Source organism: Bos grunniens, chromosome 1, assembly GCF_055505025.1.
Source record: "Bos grunniens cultivar Pamir isolate PY7600 chromosome 1, Bosgru_T2T1.0, whole genome shotgun sequence".
Lineage (NCBI taxonomy): Eukaryota > Metazoa > Chordata > Mammalia > Artiodactyla > Bovidae > Bos > Bos grunniens.
The window spans coordinates 67,004,892-67,022,079 of NC_141165.1; the positions used below are offsets into that span (position 1 = coordinate 67,004,892).

Genomic DNA, 17,188 nt, shown 5'->3' on the forward strand with positions numbered 1-17,188 from the left:
CAAACAATAAATTCTGGAGAGGGTGTGGAGAAAAGGGAACCCTCTTACACTGTTAGGGGGAATGTAGATAGATAGATACAGCTACTGTGGAGACCAGTATGGAAGTTCCTTTGAAAAACTGAACACAGAACTACCATATAATCCAACAGTCCCACTACTGGGCATATACCCTGACAAAACCATAACTCAGAAAGACACAGGTACCCCAATGTTCATTGCAGCACCATTTATGATATCCAGGACATGGAAGCAACCTAGATGTCCATCAACAGACAAATGGATAAAGAAGATATGGTACATATAAATAATGGAATATTACTCAGCCATAAAAAGGAATGAAATTGAGTCATTTGTAGTGATGTAGCTAGACACCCTGGAATGCGAAGTCAAGTGGGCCTTTGAAAGTATCATTAAGAACAAAGCTAGTGGAAGTGATGGAATTCTAGTTGAGCTGTATCAAATCCTAAAAGATGATGCTGTGAAAGTGCTGCATTCAATACACCAGCAAATTTGGAAAACTCAGCAGTGGCACAGGACAGGAAAAGGTCAGTTCTCATTCCAATCCCAAAGAAAGGTAATGCCAAAGAATGTTCAAACTACTGCACAATTGCAATGATCTCACATGCTAGCAAAGTATGCTCAAAATTCTCCAAGCCAGGCTTCAACAGTATGTGAACCATGAACTTCCAGATGTTCAAACTGGATTTACAAAAGGCAGAGGAACCAGAGATCAAATTGCCAACATCCACTGGATAATCATAAAAGCAAGAGAGCTCCAGAAAAACATCTACTTTTGCTTTATTGACTATGCCAAGCCTTTGACTGTGTGGATCACAGAAAACTGTAGAAAACTCTTCAAGAGATGGAGATAGCAGACCACCTGACCTGCCTTTTGAGAAATCTGTATGCAGGTCAGGAAGCAACAGTTAGAACTGGACATGGAACAACAGACTGGTTCCAAATCAGGAAAGGAGAACATCAAGGCTGTATATATTGTCATCCTCCTTATTTAAGTTACATGCAGAGTATATGATGAGAAACAATGGGCTTGATGAAGCACAAGCTGGAATAAAGATTGCTGGGAGAAGTATCAATAACCTCAGATATGCAGATGACACCACCCTCATGGCAGAAAGTGAAGAAGAACTAAAGAGCCTCTTGATGAAAGGAAAAGAGGAGAGTGAAAATGTTGGCTTAAAACTCAACATTTAGAAAACTAAGATCATGGCATCCAGTCCCATCACTTCATGGCAAATAGACGGGGAAACAGTGGAAACAGTGGCTGACTTTATTCTTTTTGGGCTCCAAACTCACTGCAAATGGTGACTGTAGCCATGAAATTAAGATGCCTGTTACTTGGAAGAAAAGTCATGACCAACCTAGACAGCAAATTAAGAAGCAAACACATTACTTTGCCAACAAAGGTCCATCTAGTCAAAGCTATGGTTTTTCCAGTAGTTACATATGGATGTGAGTTGGACTATAAAGAAAGCTAAGAGCCAAAGAATTGATGCTTTTGAACTGTAGTGTTGGAGAGGACTCTTGAGAGTCCCTTGGACTGCAAGGAGATCCAACCAGTCCATCCTAAAGGAGATCAGTCCTGGGTGTTCATTGGAAGGACTGATGCTGAAGCTAAAATTCCAATTCTTTGGCCACCTGATGTGAAGAACTGACTCATTGGAAAAGACCCTGATGCTGTGAGAGATTTAAGGCAGGAAGAGAAGGGGACAACAGAGGATGAGATGGTTGGATGCCATCACGGACTCAATGGACATGCGTTTGAGTAAACTGCAGGAGTTGGTGATGGACAGAGGCCTGGCGTGATACAGTCCATGGTGTCGCAAAGAGTCGGACATGACTGAGCAACTCAACTGAATTGAACTGAAGGTGAACTTAAAGTCTGTCATACAGAGTGATGTAAGTCAGAGAAAAACAAATATCACATATTAATGCATATATGGGCTTCACAAATGGTTCAGTGGTAAAGAATCCCTCTGCCATTGCAGGAGACTTGGGTTAGATCCCTCAGTCGGGAAGATCTCCTAGAGAAGGGAATGAAAACCCACTCTAGTATTGTTGTCTGGAAAATTTCATGGGCAGAGAAGCTTGGTGGGCTACAGTCCATATAGGATCACAAAGAGTAGACCATGACTTAGTGACTAAGCACTCAGCACATTTATATGGAATCTGGAAAAATGGTATTAGTGAACCTATTTGCAGGGCAGGGATAGAGATGCAGACGTACAGACCCGACTCATGGACGTGGCAGGGAGTGGAAGGAAGAGAGGGTAGGATGAACTGAGAGAGCAGCACTGAAATATATACACTAGCCTGTTAGTTTACTAGTGAGAAGTTGCTGTATAACAGAGAACTCAGCTTGGTGCTCTGGGATGACCTAAGAGGGTGGAATGGGACAGAGGGGGCTCAGCGGGGAGGGGATATGTGTATACTTAGAGCTGATCACATTGTTGTATAACGGAAACTAACACAACATTATAAAGCAATTATACTCCAACTTTAAAAAAATACATTGAGCTGATTTTAAAAAGATGATGAAAGAAAATCATTGAAAAATTTATTAATATGTCTGGAAGAGGCAGCAAAGGGAAACTATATTCAAAACACACAGCAGTGGTTTTAAATAGTTTCCTTTTTTTCTTTTTTGTCATTCTCTAACCAGTCCATTCTAAAGGAGATTAGTCCTGGGTGTTCTTTGGAAGGACTGATGCTAAAGCTGAAACTCCAGTACTTTGGCCACCTCATGTGAAGAGTTGATTCATTGGAAAAGACTCTGATGCTGGGAGGGATTGGGGGCAGGAGGAGAAGGGGACGACAGAGGATGAGATGGTTGGATGGCATCACCGACTCAATGGACGTGAGTTTGAGTGAACTCCAGGAGTTGGTGATGGACAGGGAGACCTGGCGTGCTGCGATTCATGGGGTCACAAAGAGTCAGACACGACTGAGTGACTGAACTGAAGTGAACTGAACTGAACTTTGTATCATAGCTACCCAGAGTCTCTGGTCTCTAGCTTCTAGGCTCATGTATTCAAAACCCTCAAAAACTCTATTTTCCCTGCTTCCTTTTTTTTCCATCTCTGTTTTGCTTTCCATTCTTTCACTTTGACAGAAGTAGTCTGTTATGACCTACATGTTTGTGTCCCTCAAAATTCATATGCCATAATCCTGTAAGGAGCTGAAGAGACCAGAGTTCTCCCACCATGTGAAGACAGAACCAGAAGACAGTCTTCTGTGAACCAAGAAGCAGGCTCTCACCCGACACCAAATCTGCTGGTGCTTTGATCTTGAACTTCAGCCTCCAGAACTGTGAGAAATAGATTTCCACTGTTTATAAGCCACCTACCTATGGTATTTTGTTCCAGCAGCCTGAACTAAGACATAGTCTCTGCTCCAATTATCTTTGTAATCTGTCTTTTCTGCCTTTAGAAATGCCCTGCTTCACCCATTACTCTGGTCAGCAAGTGAAAAGTCTGATAACCTAGCTGACATACTCAGGCGAAGGTAAGAAAGAAGTGAGAGATTTTTGTTGTTGTTCAGTCACTCAGTAATGTCCAAATCTTTGCAATCCCATGGACTGCAGCATGCCAGGCTCCCTGTCCTTCACCAACTCCTGGAGCTTGCTCAAACTCACGTCCATTGAGTCAGTGATGCCACCCAACCATCCATCTTCTGTAATCCTCTTCTGCCTTCAACCTTTTCTAGCATCAGGGTCTTTTCTGATGAGTCAGCTCTTCACATCAGGTGATGCAAAGATTTTAGCATTCAAGTATTAACTATCTTAAAAATCTTCACTATATATGGATTTTAAATATGTGGTTTAGTCACTAAGTCATGTCTGACTCTTGCAACCCCATGGACTGTAGCCTGCCAGGCTCCTCTCCTCATTCTCCAGGCAAGAATACTGGAGTGAGTTGCCATTTCCTTCTTAGCTATGAGGGAAGTCCCCCTTGGATTTTAAAAATTCCAGTATTATTATTATATCTGAGAGTAGGCAGATTTTTTCATAAGTACATACCAGTCAAATTCTATCAAAACCCACCCGACCCACCACCAGACATCATCCATTTCTCCTCATAGTTTATGAACATCAGAAATATAGAACTTATTGCAATCCCTGAACACATTACGTATTTTCTGATTTCTATGCTTTTATATGCTATTTGTTTAGTTTTGGTAAGTGCTTCTCTCTCTCATCTGCCTTGGTTACTATTCATGCATAATTTAATATCCAGCTCAAATATTACTCTCAGGAAGGCTTCACAAGCCATCGTAAGCCAAGTTTCTTTCTTCTCTCTGGTTCCCTTACATTGCAAACCCACCACAAACAGTGCTTTAGAAAAGAATCTGCCTATAAAGTAGGAGACCTGGGTTAGATCCCTGGGTCAGGATGATCCCCTGGAGAAGGGAATGGCTACCCATTCCCATATTCATGCCTGGAGAATTGTATGGACAGAAGCTTGGTGGGCACAATCCACGGGGTCATGAAGAGTCAGACATGACTGAGCAACTAACACTTTCACTTTCATTGCTTTGTAAGTCTATCTAATCAGATGGAATTACTTAAAAGCTAGACCTTTACTTCCTATACCTCTGCCTACACAATTTTATTCACCCAGACTTTTGACTACAAGAGATAGAAACCTAGTACTAAAGAAGAAAGTCCTGTAGTTTACTGATTCATCCTGGATTGTGAGATCTCAAATGAGCAATTCCAAAGAACAGTAAATCTTTCTTCCCAAGCATCCACAGATTAACTCTCCTATAAGTCAACAAATCACTGTCATCGACAAATTTCTATTAAGCCAAGTGCTATGAAAAGATCACCCTGAGTCAAATACCTATCACTGTGGACTCTGAGGACATTGGCTTCATGACCGTTGTCTCACCAGAACCAAAAAGTGAGTGGGGATAGCTGTGCAGAGAGCATGCTGATGCTAAGAGAAAAGGGGATCTGGCTCTGTGATAGGCCATGGAAATCCAGAGCAACTGCAGCTTGCTTCTCTGGAATTTCGCACAGCATTTAACACTGTGTGTGTGTGTATTAGTCACTCAATTGTGTCCAACTCTTTGTGACCCCATGGATCATAGCCCACCAGGCTTCTCTGTCCACGGCATTCTCCAGGCAAGAATACTGGAGTGGGTAGCCATTCCTTCTCTAGGGAATCTTCCTGACCCAGGTCTGAATCTTCCTGAACCCAGGTCTCCTGCTTTGCAGGCAGATTCTTCACAGTCTGAGCCACCAGAGAAACCCCCTAATTTTCAGATATTATTAAAATTCAGTTGTTGTTGAGAAGGAAACTGAATATTGAGTTAATAAACACTAGTTGTTCTCCTATGTCCTACTCATGTTCTCAGGGCCTATCAACAGATTTATAAACACATTGCATTTCCAAAGACAATTACTCATAGTAATTCACAACAGATTTCACATTAAATTCTGATACTTCATGAAACACCTGTTCCTCAGATATCTCCAACTTATAACTCTGCTAATAGCAATGCCACTTAAAAAATAATTTAGAAATTATATAAATAATCACTAAGACTTCTCAAGATTTAAATACATATAGATATGCCACATTAACACATATATTTATATTTATGCACATACATAGGCACACATTTATATGTATGCACACACTTACATATGCACATATTAAAAGAGGTCATTCTCATATGAGAGAAATAAGTCTCAATATAGAGTCACCATGCCATAAACTTGATGAAATTTGTTTTGCAATCTGCCTCACCAATTATCTACTAAAAATGTTCTTTCATTTTATTCCATACACATAACAAACAAGTGTTTTTTTAGGAAAAACTCAAGTTTAAAAAATAGGTTCCTCCTGCATGGGATAGTTTAAACTACAGTTTTGTCTTTGAAAGGAGTGAGATGGAAACAAAAGGACAACTGGATAATAGATAACAAAGTAAAGGTGAGCTTTCAAGGCGCTTTTTTCAGATGGCATGTTTAGATTAGTCTTTTATTGTTGAAGAACATGGTCCTTTGCAATCAAGTTTCAGAGCAATCAAAAACATCCTTAAATCTGCAATCTTTATGTTTTTAAGAGCTGTAATTAAAATAAGCCATTTTCTTTAACTTCGTTTCTATCAAAGAAGCCATTAACCTAAAAATATACTCTCATTTTTAATAAAAGTCCAGGATTGACACATCCTCAGTACAAATAAATGCATAATCCCTCACAATAACACTTGAAAGTCTTTCATTATCCTTTTATTACCTCTTATCCTTGTAGTTATTCTCAGCAGCATCACAAACCCACAAATTGTGTAGAGCAGATATTTTGTCCAAACTTGTCAAAAATAGGCAACAGACACAGTTACATACAAATAAAGTCATTACTGAATCTGCAGGAGCTAAATGAACTATACAAGGTGTAAATTAATTTTACATTTCTAACATTTCAGTCATATTTTCCTGGAAGTCGACACCTACATGAAGAAAAGAAATGCAGTCACATGTAGCTATTAGGTACAAAAATATTCTTAATATATAAATGCAAGGCTATTCTTGGATAGCATTTATATTTTCCATTATAATCTGGCTCCTTTTCCAATAAAGTTCAGTATTTGTGGCAGCCTTTCTTTCAGAAATGTGAAGGCTTCCTTGCCGTGAGCATTTCAAATGTTCAGAAATACCAACTGTGATTCAAATGATGTATAAGGTCATCACCAAGAAAAGCTGTGTATACTGAACTTCCAAGGAGTCAAACAGAAGAAAAATATATAAAGGTGCATGTGTGTGTCACACATGTGCACACACACATATACTTGGGAAGAAGCTTCTAGAAAGCATAGTGAGACAAAACAGTAATAAAAATAGAAGTGAGGTGTATAATATAAAACAGAGCTCTCGGTTCTTTGATATTTCCTTAGCCTCCCATATCACCCAGCACACCAGTTACACACAGTAGGCACCCAGTAATAATTTATGTGAATTGATCTGACAGAGAATAACCAAATTTGGGTCAGTGTGTAGAGTCTGACTAAAGTCTCCCTTTTAAAAAAGGCCAACTTGATCTAGTTTATTCTAAATAATACTACTAAGAAACATTTGTTTAGTGCTTACTGTTAATCAGAGTGTGGGACAGATGCTTTATATGGTTGATGTGATGCAAACCCTAAAGCCCTCCTGGGTGAGAGCTGCCGTTACCGTCCTAACTCACATACAAGGGAAGGGAAGCATCAGGTTCTGAGGAACTCTCATCTGCTATGCCTTCCTCCTGGAATGCTCTTTCCCTGTTCTTACATGCCTGCCTCCTTCTGCTCTGTCCAATCTCAGCTTAAATGTCACCCCCTCACAAAACCCTTCTCTGAGGCCCACATAGTTCTATTTCAGCCCATTTTGTTCACAGCATTTTCCTCAGATGCTATCATTGGGTTTGTTTATTCATTTATAATCTCTCTCTCTCATTAGCAGAGTCATTCCATGATGCTGGTGGATGACAAGAAGAAATCATATATATATATACATATATCTCATAATATAGTGTATTTAATATATGCTTCTGAATCGTGGTACTAGAGAAGACTCTTGAGAATCCCTTGGACAGCAAGGAGATCAAACCAGGCAATCCTAAAGGAAATCAATCCTGAATATTCTTTGAAAGGACTGATGCTAAAGCCCCAATACTTTGGCCATCTGATACAAAGAGCTGGCTCATTGGAAAAGACCCTGATACTTGGAAAGATTGAGGACAGGAGGAGAAGGGGACAACAGAGAATGAGATGGTTGGATGGCATCAGTGATTCAATGGACATGAGTTTGAGCAAACTCAGGGAGATAGCTAAAGACAAGGAAGCCTGGCATGCTGTAGTCCATGGGGTCACAGAGTCAGACACAACTTAGTGACTGAACATTAATGTATATTTAATTTGTATTTAAGAGAATTAACAAATATGTCAAATACAGAGCTAATAAGAATGGAGAAGGGATTCTAATTCATAATTACTGGACTCCATACGTTGCTAGATTCCAGTAACAGCATTGATTAATTTATTTTTTAATGTATTCATTGTGTCCTTTTTTACCGAGTGCCTACCACATTCCAAATACTTTTCCAAGCCATGAGAAAGCAATAGTGAATGAGATAGGAAAAGAACCTGAAGCACTTATTGTAAAGTGGATATAAAAGACAAATGAACAGGCAGTTACTGAGGGGTAAATGATGTGATTAGGAGTTAATCAGAGACAGGTGACTGATTAAGGGGACAGGAAGTTATCAAGAAAGACTTCCCAGAGGAAATGATGTCTAAAAAGCAAGTGAAAAGCAAGTGGAAGTCAATCATTTGAAGGCACACCTAGTGGTGACACGGAGGAGAGGATAATGGAAGAAATCTCCGAGCAGAAAGGGCAACGTGGACTGAGCCTCAGAGGCTGCCAGGGGAGGCATGGCAGGGAATACGGCAGGCAGACAACGCCCAGGTCATGACAGTAGTTGAAAATGAATCAGATAGCTAGGAATCTAGGCTAAGAAAAACTGAACACTGTTTAAAGATAGTGGCATAATTACATTATAATGGCTTTGGTGGTGGAGAGGTTTAGGTGGAGCCTGGAGGCAGCAAAAGCTATTGCAGTACTCTTGTTTAGAAATAGTAGTCAGCTACAAATGGGTAATAGCAAGACGGACAGAAAAATAAAGCACATTTGAAAAAGACTGTAGAGGTATTTAGAAGGAAGAATCAATAGGACCTGAATAATTTTATGTGAGACAGGAGAAGGCATGGAAAAAGTGAAGATAACTTCCAAGTTCATGACTTCAGAAACCAAATACCAATACTGAGATAGGAAAAATATAAAGAACAAAAGCTTAAATTCCCCCAGATCAATAGAATGGGCAGTGGGGCAGTGGTGGTGTGGAAAACAGTGAAGACATATTCAGTTGAAGACCTCTCCTAGACCTCCAAATCAAGGAATACAGGCCTAGAGTTCAGGACTAAGTTCTGAGGCTGTAGACTTGTCTTCATCAGTATTCAGAGCCTTATTGAAGACATGTGAGGGACGAGGTGGTTCAAGGAATACAGGTAGAATGAGATGGCCTGAGCAATTGCACTCATCTCACATGCTAGCAAAGTAATTCTCAAAATTCTTCAAGCCAAGCTTCAACAGTACGTGAACTGTGAACTTCCAGATGTACAAGCTGGATATAGAAAAGACAGAGGAACCAAAGATCAAATTCCCAACATCCACTGGATCATCAATAAAACAAGAGAGTTCCAGAAAAACATCTACTTCTGCTTTGTTGACTATGCCAAAGCCTTTGACCATGTGGATCACAGAAAACTGTGGGAAATTCTTCAAGAGATAGGAATACCAGACCACCTGACTGCCTCCTGAGAAATCTGTATGCAGGTCAGGAAAGAACAGTTAGAACTGGACATGGAACAACAGACTGGTTCCAAATCAGGAAAGGAGTATATCAAGGTTATATATTGTAACCCTGCCTATTCAACTTATATGCAGAGTACATCATGCAAAATGCAGGATTTGAGGAAGCACAAGCTGGATTTTCTTGGGTTACAAAATCACTGCAGATGGTAACTACAGCCATGAAATTAAAAGACACTTGCTTCTTGGAAGAAAAGCTTTGACCAATCTAGACAGCATACTAAAAAGCAGAGACATTACTTTGCCAACAAAGTTCCATCTAGTCAAAGCTATGGTTTTCCCAGTAGTCAAATATGAAAGTGAGAGGTGGACTATATAAAGAAAACTGAGCACTGAAGACTTCCAGCTTTGAACTGTGGTGTTGGAGAAGACTCTTGAGAGTCCCTTGAACTGAAAAGAGATCCAACCAGTTAATCCTAAAGGAAATCAGTCCTGAATATTCATTGAAACGACTGATGCTGAAGCTGAAACCTGAATACTCTGGCCACCTGATGTGAATAACTGACTCCTTGGAAAAGACCCAGATGCTGGGAAAGATTGAAGGCTGGAGGAGAAGACGACGACAGAGAATGAGATGATTGGATGGCATCACCGACTCGATGGACATGAGTTTGAGTAAAATCTGGGAGATGGTGATGAACAGGGAAGTCTGGCATGCTGCAGTCCATGGGGTCACAAAGAGTCAGACACAACTGAGCAATTGAACTGAACTGACTGACAGAGGAACAACATTCAAGGGAAATGTGGAGAACTAGGAACTTCAAAAGGATCAAGACAAGCCATGCAGATAATGGGGAGAAAACTAGGAGATGTCACAGACGCCAAGAAAAGAAGTCTCTAGAATGAGAAGAGTCCAACATGCCCAAAGGAGCTGTAAAGGAACGTGTGGATAGAATGTGGACCCAATACTGACAAAAATAAGGTAGAGGTAGGTGTCGGTGATGTTCTAGGACAGAATGGTGACAGGACAAGGAATGGAGATAATGACTTTGAGACTAGCACTTAAAATGCATCTGGATGTTCATGGATGACAATGATGCAGAGACCAGAGAGTATGACCAAATGCATAAGACTCTCAGGGCAGTAGTTTTTCACTTGAGTGAGGAGTAATGGTGTGTACAGCAATGTGTGTGCTGTGTTTAGTTGCTCAGTCATGTCCAACTCTTTGCAACCCCATGGACTGTGGCCCACCAGGTTCCTCTGTCCATGGTGATTCTCCAGGCAAGAATACTGGAGTGGCTTGCCATGCCCCCTCCAGGGGATATTCCCAATCCAGGGACCAAATCCAGATCTCCTATATTGCAGGTGGATTCTATATTGTCTGAGCCACCAGAGAAGCCCAAGAATACTGGAGTAGGTAGTTTATCCCTTCTCCAGGGGATTTTCCTGACCCAGGAATCCAACTGGTGTCTCCTGCATTGCAGGTGGATTCTTTACCAGCTGAGCTACCAGGGAAGCCCATACAGCAATGTGAAGGTAAGCAAATCTGCTTCCCAACCTAGAAAGATTCATTTGGACTCTAAAACTGTTTCTGACTCATGAAACTACATAACACCCTGTTTTCTTATAAGACATGTTCAACTTCAGAACTTATACAATGCTCTGTATATTTTTATATTAGAAATATATATATATACATATATTCATATATATATATATACACACACACATATACATATATATATATATATACATACATACATATATGGGGGCTTCCCCAGTGGTTCAGTGGTAAAGAATCCACCTACAATGTGGGAGTTACAGGAGATGTGGGTTCGATCCCCAGATGGGGAAGATCCCCTGGAGGAGGGCACCACAACCTACTTCAGCATTATTGCCTGGAGAATCCCATGGACAGAGGAGCCTGGCAGGGTACAGTCCATAGGGTCGCAAAGAGTCGGACAGACCAAGCGACTGAACTGAACTGAATTCTTGCAGCAGCTTTGAAAACATGTTTCCTTCTCTGCACTAATGCAAAATGTATCTTTCACAGAAAGGTATACATAGATATTTGAAGAGCTTATTAAAAACAGTAAGTAACAAAATCATTATAAATTTATATTTTTCTAAGACAGAAGAAAAACTACTCCCTATAAATTCAGAGTTAGAAGGAGCCTCAGTTCTCTGAAGGGAATTTGATCGAAGAACTACGAGCAGTCTTTCCCTGACTGGGTCAAAAGGAGGAGCCATATTGTTGGGGAAATTGGCTTCATTAAGATAAGAGGTAAACAGCAGTGCTCAGAGGTTCCAGAGACTCTGTAGACAGTGCAGAGCAAAGGGAGCAGCGGGGTGGGCTGGGGGTCGGGGGTGGGGACAGTGTTACAAGACAGAGCAGCACGGAGCAGGATGTCTTCAGCTTAGATTAGGGTGCAAGGCCACTGATACACAGGTTGCAGGAAGCCCTTTGAGGTCTCAGGGCTTTGAGAGCCTGTAAGTGGTGTACTCAGAGACATGAACAGAGGCCCTCTTCTGTAGGAGTTATGAAAGTCCAGCGGGGAATCTTAACACGGAATATGATTCTCTCTCTTGTATCCCCCAGTGCCTAGTGAACATGCAATCACTGTGATAAACTGAAATGAACTTTCTTTAGAGACAATGTCCTTCCAGTTTACATTGTTTCCACTGCACATTTATGTCACTTTTTCCAGGGTGAGACAGCTTTATAAATGCTATGACCTAGTTTTGTTTTCTCCCCACTGGATAGGTGCCTATGTAGCATCTCCATTATTGAGTGGGAAGCAGGTCATCCAGATAACTGTCAAAATCTTCAGTATTTTACTCAATATATTTATTCATTTGTTTGAGCATTTACTAAAGTTTCAACTACATAAAAACAAAGGGAAAAATAGAAGTGAACAATATCCTGCCATCTAGAAAACAATGGAGAATATTCAAGCAGTGGAAAAAGTATAAAATGAAATTAGAAACTTTCCTCCCTACTTCTCTCTCACTAATGTGAATCATTGATAACAGTTATTATGTTCATGTCCAGACCATTCTCACCCTCCCAAAAATATAACAACAATTTGCTGTACATCTAACTACATTACTGAGATTTACCTAGACAATGCTAGCTTGTTCATCAGGTTTCTAATGTACATGTACTCTCAACCAATAATGCCAGATACAAGCATTTCAAGAACTTCTTGGACAATAGAGCAATTTTAAGTTATCCAAATCCTTGAACCTTTGGTTGAAAAAAGTGATATTTGTTTGCAGGAGGTAAAACGTATGACCATCTTTGAACAATCTTAATGTCTATGTTATACCAAACAAGACTTGAAGTGACTATAGATTTGAGCTTTTTTAGTTTTTCAACCATTCACTAAATCATCTTCATCTGCTTACTTTGCAGTCTCATGAGGTCAATGTATATCCTAGTTCTAAAGGAAAGAGTTATCTTTTTATTAAAATAATGTTTTGAGCACTACCCACCAAATCACTCAGCATTCCCATATAAAAAACTAAGTGAGAAATAAATTTTCTAATTCATTGCTGGGAGAAGCATGACTTCCCTGAAGTAAGTGATAGACATCCTTTTTTTTTTTTTTTTTGATAACAAGAATTGTGTTACTGACTATATCTTTCCAAATTTACTTGTAAGAAACTGAGAGCTAAATTTAAAGATAATTTACAACCACCTTATAAATCCTTACTACTTGCATATGCATGTTCTTTTTTCTTTTGACTTTGTACTTATTTTATGTTTTCTCTGGACTTGCCTTTATTATTTCTGCACTAACCTTATTTCATTTATGTTCTTATTGCAAATGACTTCATTCCCTCTGTAAATAAATAAATAATAAAGGTATAAATTTATATAGATCAGTAGACAAGGATAAATGAATGATAAAATGTGGTTTCCCCACTGAAGTCTATTCTAAGTTTTCTATTTTCTTCATTCCATCTGCCAATTCCCTACCTTCTCACTGCAGTGGAAGCCAGCTAAAAATCTCCAAGCAGAGAAAATAAGATATTTCCCCCATATTAGCAGCTCTGCTCAATGTACTCCATTTTACCTTTACAAATAAAACCTCCACTCCAAGAGGACATGGCTCTTGATAAAGTCAAGGAGAAACTTGTGGCAGTTTGATCAAAGCTGTTAGATCATGCCAAAAGAGTTAACAAGATGGAGTTTAAGTTTGAGTTCCTGGGGCTGATATAGGCTCTCAATAAGCCATGGCATACAGCTCCTGCCAGATGGACAGGGATCATGGAGGTGGTAGAAGATTCAGTAGATCATGGAGAAGGCAATGGCACCCCACGCCAGTACTCTTGCTTGGAAAGTCCCATGGACGGAGGAGCCTGGTAGGCTGCAATCCATGGGGTCGCTAAGAGTCGGACACGACTGAGCGACTTCACTTTCACTTTTCACTTTCATGCATTGGAGAAGGAAATGGCAGCCCACTCCAGTGTTCTTGCCTGGAGAATCCCAGGGACGGGGGAGCCTAGTGGGCTGCCGTCTATGGGGTTGCACAGAGTTGGAAACGACTGAAGTGACTTAGCATCAGTAGATCAGGTCAGGACAGAGATCAACCGGCAGGGAGAGGTGAAACCCAAGCAGTGTGACTGAGTAAAAGGAAGTGTGGGAGAGAACTATAAATTAGGAAAATCTACCCAGGAAAAAATATAGGCAGTTATTGTATAATAGGCAATATCAAGTTAATTACAAAGTTTTGAGTTAGAAGCCAATTCTCAATCTTGTGAAGTAGCATGGCAGAGTGAAAAGGCAGAACTTTGTTTCCCTATTCTGCCATTTACTAAATATAAGGCACTGAATCTTTCGAAGCCTCTCTGATCCAATTATTGGTAAAATGTACAACTAACCCTTAAACTTCATATATATATAAAATATATGTGTATATATGTCATTCATTCATTTATACACAGCCAGGACTAATTTTTGTTCCTTCTTCTTACTCTTAATAGTATTATTGTTTCTGGATTTGCAGGAATAATATTTGAAGTGCCTGTTTTGAACTGGGGTAAGAGAGTTGAATCTACTGTCTGCCTTTTATTTTACTGGCCATTCTACAATTGTCTTTGTGAGTAAATGTCTTTTTGCTTAACCCAGCTATATTAAAATCCAATAATAGTCCCCCCAAAAGAAGGCTCTACTTTGCATAACCTGAAAAAAGTAGAGAAGAAAGCCTTGTGCTTGATATTAATGAACAGAAGGAATACCCTCCCCAAAACATTTTCTTCTGATATTTTCCAACTGCTGCTGCTGCTGCTGCTAAGTCACTTCAGTCCTGTCCGACTGTGTGCGACCCCAGAGACAGCAGCCCACCAGGCTCCCCCAGGCACCAGAATCGTCCCTGGGATTCTCCAGGCAAGAACACTGGAGTGAGTTGCCATTTCCTTCAATGCATGAAAGTTAAAAGTGAAAGTGAAGTCGCTCAGTCGTGTCTGACTCTTAGTGACCCCATGGACTTCAGCCTACCAGGCTCCTCCATCCATGGGATTTGCCAGGCAAGAGTACTGGAGTGCGTTGACATTGCCTTCTCCAATTTTCCAACTAACTCCTCACAAAATTTATATGGATTTATTCCAGCTCTTTGGATTGGGATTCTGTGAGGTTCAGGCTAAGGCAACAAGGCTACCAAGAACCAAGGAGGAAATAAAATCTAAATACAATAGAAAGAGTTTAAATGAATCTGGAATTCAAGAAGTTTCTGAGGCAAGTATGAAAATCTAGAATAAGAGACAGAGATCAAAGAAAAATCTAAATGTTGATGAAATCTAACAAAGGATGTTCAGATGAAATCTTATATTAATGGTTACAGAAATTTGCTTCTATGTCTAAGTATACCTTCTGAGTATGTAGGTGTTGATTTAGCTAAAACAGATAATGTCAGGATGAAAAGGTATAAAATAAATATCACAGAAAATATGCTTTTATGAATGAAAACCCAATACAAGCAGTCTTTAAATACTATTGCCTCTAAAAGTGGAGAAGGCAATGGCACCCCACTCCAGTACTCTTGCCTGGAAAATCCCATGGATGGAGGAGCCTGGTGGGCTGCAGTCCATGGGGTCGCTAAGAGTCGGACACGACTGAGCGACTTCACTTTCACTTTTCACTTTCATAGATCGGAGAAGGAAATGGCAATCACTCCAGTGTTCTTGCCTGGAGAATCCCAGGGACAGTGGAGCCTGGTGCGCGGTCGTGGGGTCACACAGAGTTGGACACAACTGAAGCGACGCAGCAGCAGCAGCAGCAGCAGCAGCCTCTAAAAGTACCTATGACTTTTGGAGACATGACCAATTGCAGACCTGGGGAAGAAAATGCATAACATGAACACAGAATGTATTATTATACGTGAAATTAAGGAAAGACTTTTGGGGCAAATCACATGGATTTAGGTGTAGGTTCCTATGGTAGAAGATAGGAAAATTTTATAATATCCATAAGAATATTAATTATAATGAATTGATACACGTTAAACATATATAGATGGGGAAATAGTGGAAACAGTGTCAGACTTTATTTTTTGGGGCTCCAAAATCACTGCAGATGGTGACTGCAGCCATGAAATTAAAAGATGCTTACTCCTGGAAGAAAAGTTATGACCAATCTAGATAGCATATTCAAAAGCAGAGACATTACTTTGCCAATAAAGGTCCGTCTAGTCAAGGCTATGGTTTTTCCAGTGGTCATGTATGGATGTGAGAGTTGGACTGTGAAGAAGGCTGAGCGCCGAAGAATCGATGCTTTTGAACTGTGGTGTTGGAGAAGACTCTTGAGAGTCCCTTGGACTGCAAGGAGATCCAACCAGTACCTTCTAAAGGAGATCAGCCCTGGGATTTCTTTGGAAGGAATGATGTTAAAGCTGAAACTCCAGTGTTTTGGCCACCTCATGCGAAGAGTTGACTCATTAGAAAAGACTCTGATGCTGGGAGGGATTGGGGGCAGGAGGAAAAGGGGCTGACAGAGGATGAGATGGCTGGATGGCATCACCGACTTGATGGACTTGAGCCTGAGTGAACTCCAGGAGATGATGATGGACAGGGAGGCCTGGCGTGCTGCGATTCATGGGGTCGCGGGGAGTCAGACACGACTGAGTGACTGAACAACTGAACTGAAACATATATAAATGCATGAGTTCATACTGACTTTTTAAAAGAAAGAAAAAGTCTCATACACTACTTCCAGATTATTCTAGAGAAAAATTTATTTAGAAAGTGGCAACTAAAAGGAAAAATTGAGCATTATCACAGGAAACCGTCCTCTTTCGGTTTTCGAACCATAGACAAGGGAAAGTTTTTCTTTACAAAAACATCAGCTAATAAATGAAGAAGAAACAAACAATGAAAAGAAAAATCATTCTGTTGCAACCACTGTGAATTGATAGAACCAGACTGAGGCAACCAATAGCCACTAACATCATAAAAAGAGAGATAACCAGTCACTGTGTTATATCCCAAGGCAGGACCCAGTACCACTTAGGAGCAGTCTTCCACAAAAATTAAAACTGAAATTGGTCAAAACTGTAAATCTAGCTAGTAATGTAGAGAAAATACAAATGCCAAAGAGATGTTTAAATACACGACGTGAATGCAACCAACAAAATCTAGACTATGGGAAATCTATAGGACAAATGACTTGGTTTCTTCAAATAAATTGGGGAAAATAAAGTGATGAGAGAGAAACTACATGTTAAAACTACAGGGACTATAACAACCAATACAATTTATGAAACTTATTTCAATTTGATTGAACAAACTATAAAAGAAATGAGATAAAGAAACTGGAAC

The 17,188-nt window shown here is 40.1% G+C and overlaps 1 long non-coding RNA gene across 11 annotated transcripts in view; it reads right to left on the reverse strand.

Annotated features, from left to right (window-relative positions):
• The window catches only part of LOC147379561 (uncharacterized), a 291,231-nt gene that overhangs the window by 9,499 nt on the left and 264,544 nt on the right, over positions 1-17,188 (reverse strand). The window contains exon 4 of one of the 11 annotated variants that reach the window (XR_015133619.1): positions 15,136-15,706. The exons of the other annotated variants lie outside the window; for them this stretch is intronic. This is a non-coding gene — a long non-coding RNA (uncharacterized LOC147379561). Of the gene's footprint in view, positions 1-15,135; positions 15,707-17,188 lie in introns of those variants that run through there. 11 annotated transcript variants of the gene reach the window in all.